Below are 4614 nucleotides of genomic sequence, written 5' to 3'. Positions count from 1 at the left end.
TCCCAAAGAAGAGGAAATGCTACCAGAAGACTCCCTCTGGACTCAAGTCGCAACAACAACTATTCTCTGGGTCTCCAGCCTGCCAGCCTACCCTGCAGATTTTGGACTTGCCCACCGGCGCAATCACGTGAGCAAATTCCTTAAAATAAGTCTCTCTCTCTCTCTCTCTCTCATTATATATAATTATATATACTCATTATTATATATTATATTGTTACATATATTATATATACTCTTATTACATAATATATATACTCTATTTTATATAATATTATGTATTATGTATTTCTCTGGAGAACCTCTGACTAATACAATCAGTAACAAATTATTTGGAACCCTGTTAAAAATAATTTTTCATCCATGATTATAAATCAGTGAATTAATAATTTTTCCCAAAGTCCCCTAGTTTGTAAGTGGCAGAACCAGAAGCCCTTTCTTGTGATGCATCTCATGGCACATCCTCAATGATACAACGGACGATTTCCAAAATAACACAAATCTCATCATGTCCTTCACCTTCTTAAAACTCCTCAAGGGCACTCGCACTCTTCACAATAAAGGCTCATTTTTAATGATGTCCAAGGCCACCTTCTCTATATTGCCTCTCTCTTCTTCTGCCCTGACCTTACATCCATCCTTAGTCGTGCCCTGTCCCTATGTCCATCCTTAGCTCCAGCCCCTTGGAACTACTTGCAATCCCTCAAAATCACTCTGTTTTTGTACCCCTGGGCCTTGGCATATGCTGGTGCCTCTGCCCTGTGCCTTTCCTGTCCTTTGGATGGATAACCACCACCTCACTGCAGACCTTTGGTTTTTTTTTTTTAAAGGAATTCCTTTATTTTTATTATTTATTTATTTATTTATTTATTTATTTTTGGCCGTGTTGGGTCTTCGTTTCTGTGCGAGGGCTTTCTCTAGTTGTGGCGAGCGGGGGCCACTCTTCATCGCGGTGCGCGGGCCTCTCACTATCGCGGCCTCTCTTGTTGCGGAGCACAGGCTCCAGACGCGCAGGCTCAGTAGTTGTGGCTCACGGGCCTAGTTGCTCCGCGGCATGTGGGATCTTCCCAGACCAGGACTCGAACCCGTGTCCCCTGCATTGGCAGGCAGATTCTCAACCACTGCGCCACCAGGGAAGCCCCCCAGACCTTTGTTTTTTTAATACACTTGAATGCTTGAGAAAACCACACAACAGATTTGTACGGAAGAGAAAGGGACCGTCCCCCATATTCCTGACCCATAAGAACTGAATCCCAAATGAGGACTTCCTGGATACAGCAAAATGATGAGGCCCCTTCATCATTCCGGTAAATTCCCGGCAAAGCAGGCATAAGACCAACGACTGTGCTTTAGAATATTCTGAACCATGGACCACAGCAGCAGTGGGGTGGGGTGAGGTGGGATGGAGCCGGGGGCTGGGGTAATGTGAGAGATGGGGAGGGGCTGAGTGCTTTCCCATCCCTTACTTGCAACTCCAAAGCCCCAAAGTGTATGAAATCTCAAAGTTTTTCACAATTCATTTGGCGACAAAATCTGGCCCGAAATAACATGAGGCTACTTGTAATCTTTATTCCACTTAGTGCAAATGCTCGTGCATTTCAGTGAAGAAGTATTAATGTGTTTGATTGCTGCTGGGTTCTGCCTCAGGTCCTGTCGGGGATGTTATATAACATAAAATCCAAAAAAAGGACAGACTGAATTGTAGTCCCAAGGGCGTTCGCTAAGGGATTGTGGAACTGTTTCATTCCTCAACAATTAATTAAGTTAAAACAAAATTTCATGTCTGTCCTTGAGAGAAGTATATGGACCCCTTTCAAAAGAGCCCCGTGGGAGTATGAAATAAGAAATTAACGGGAGGATTCATAGGCACCCTTGACTGTGTGATCCGCAGTCAGTATCCCCCGGGGTACCTTTGTCTCTCTCCCCTCAGACTGGGTTTGCCAAACAGAGCAATGCAAACATGTTGATAGGTGAACCTTATGCCCTGAGATTCTTGGTGTCTTAGTCCCAGGGGGCCAACTGTCAGCTCCAACTCATTCCATCTTTCCTAAGTCCCCACCCCCTGCTTGCTTCTGGCGAAAGATGCTTAGGCATCAGCAGGCAGACATGGCGGTTGCTTTGCTTATCTTCTGAGACATAACCCACACTCGTAAAGAGGATACACATCTTTCTACATAGCCATTTGGCTCCTCTTGCAGGCTCCATTAAATTCATGGAAAAAAGTGGTAACTGTATTAAAGGTAACAATTCTACATTTAAAAAATCGATATCAGTTCTGTACAGGCCATGGAAGCAGAAAATCTTTTTATAGATTTACCCATGTTCAGAAGCTTGGTGTATATTTTCCTGAACCTGGCAGCATGTGACCAAAGCAAACCAGATTTTCATACTATTAAGCGATCAGAGGACAGTAAGGAGATTAAATTAGAATTGGAATCATATTTCTTCTGGTTTCTATAATTTCCAGACTTAAAAACGGTTTCCAAGAAAATGAGGCATTTTAGGTAATAAATAATGGTGATCACAGTCAGATATTTGCTAACATTTGGTGATAGGTATTCTAATTTTTTATTAACAGTAGTTACTTCAAAAGCCAGAGGAGACTTTCAACTCTGCATAGTACTGGAAGAGTGCCTGGGAAATGAGATGTTTGCCAGACGTAGCCTTGGATTTTTGAAAAAATGTGTTTCTTCTTTCAACATACCTTTACTGAATCTTTACCATGTGTCAGACACAGGGTTAGGTACTGGAAAAATAAAGTGAATGAGACACCATCTCTTCCCTTGAGGTGGGATGGATTTGAGAACCTTGAATAGAAAGAACAAAAAACCTCTAGGACTTAATGATATAATATCCCAGACTATATTCTCATTTTCTCTCACAGGTAGAGACTGGGTCCTACTTCTGTTCTTTTAATTCCCAGCACAGCTGTGGGCTTACAGAATATAGTTGGGCTAATTAATTGAAATGGAAAACTGCAAAGAAATTAATAAATTCATCATTAAGTGAACTACAGGGCAAGTCCCTGAGGACATAGAGGTTTTCTCTTTTTATTCTATTTTTTCTAATTCATCATCTCACTGCAAGCTTGCCCTTACCACAAAGAGCTCTCAAAAAAAGTACTGAGTGAGTGAATAAGCCCGAGTTTTTCTGGTATACTTCCTAGAGCTAGATAGCTAAAACCAATCTTAATGTATAAAGGATGCTGTGATGGTGCTACATACTATGTTTTCCCCATATGCACTCTTCTGGGTTACTCTTCTTCTGGTGATTATAACATATCACTGCCTTCCAGTTTTTTTTTCTAGTTGCAGCATAACTACTGCTGTGTTCCACATGTGGGAAAAGAACTGGTAATACAACAATAACATTCAAATTCGAGAGCCACTTAAAAACCAAGAAATAACATTTTAAATTGCAATATCAGGTCCTTATAATGGAATCTTAAACTGTCCTTTTCATCCCCAATGCTAGTTTCCATCTATAGTTTCAAGTACATGGAAATATATTTAAAATCTAGAAAATCATACAAATTATACCATTGGCAGAAGAAGAAAAACTCTTCTATTACACCTCCAATCATTAGGTTGATTTTATTTATTTATTTATTTAGTGATTCACATAATTCTTTATTTTTTTTTAATTATTTAATTTTAATTTTTTTTTTGGCTCCGTTGGATCTTCACTGCAGTGTGTGGGCTTCTCATTGCAGTGGCTTCTCTTGTTGCAGAGCACCGGCTCTAGGCGCGAGGGCTTCAGTAGGTGCAGCACACAGGCTCAGTAGTTGTGGTGCACGGGCTTAGTTGCTCTGTGGCACGTGGGATCTTCCCGGACCAGAGCTCGAACCTATGTCCCCTGCATTGTCAGGCCGATTCTTAACCACTGTGCCACCAGGGAAGTCCCCATTAGGTTGATTTTAAAGCCCTAAAATAAAAGCACGTTGGGATCATAGTATGTGAGGAGGAGGATTTTCTCATAGAAGAGAGCAAATACCTTATGTGTTCTGTTTGCATTGTAGCCGGTAGGAAACTAAGATGAAATGAAATGTCTTAATATAAATACATCCAGATTTGCAAACCCCAGAAAGAAAAGCAATTTCCTCTGTAGTCAAATGTGGCCATGTTTGAAGTAGACTACTCATTTTTCCACAGTTACGAATAAGGAAAATAATGTCAAGCATTATTCTTCAAGTTGTTATTCTTAACAACTTCAAAGTTTAATTTCCTGGTTATAACATCAGACTAACTAAATGTGAACAGACAGTGATCCTTGCCCTTATTGTATTGCCATGCACTGAAGTAAGCTGCCATCATTCTCCTCCTGGGACACCTCTCCCAACCCAGTGGTTCTGTCAGTATCCACTGCTGCTCTACTCAGACCCATTCTTCGCACTGCAAAGAGGCCATTTAGAAATGTAAATTCTTGTGCTGAAAACTCTTCCCTGGATTCCTAGGGAATTCCTAGGACCTTACAATTTCCTGCATGGTCTGACCCCACCTGATTTTCTTTTCTTTTCTTTTTAAATTTATTTTATTTTATTTATTTTTATTTTTGGCTGCGTTGAGTCTTTGTTGCTGCGCGTGGGCTTTCTCTAGTTGCGGCGAGCGGGGACTACTC

This window comes from Eubalaena glacialis, chromosome 1, assembly GCF_028564815.1.
Source record: "Eubalaena glacialis isolate mEubGla1 chromosome 1, mEubGla1.1.hap2.+ XY, whole genome shotgun sequence".
NCBI lineage: Eukaryota > Metazoa > Chordata > Mammalia > Artiodactyla > Balaenidae > Eubalaena > Eubalaena glacialis.
The sequence above is the reverse complement of the archived record's forward strand: the minus strand, read 5'-3'. Positions refer to the sequence as shown.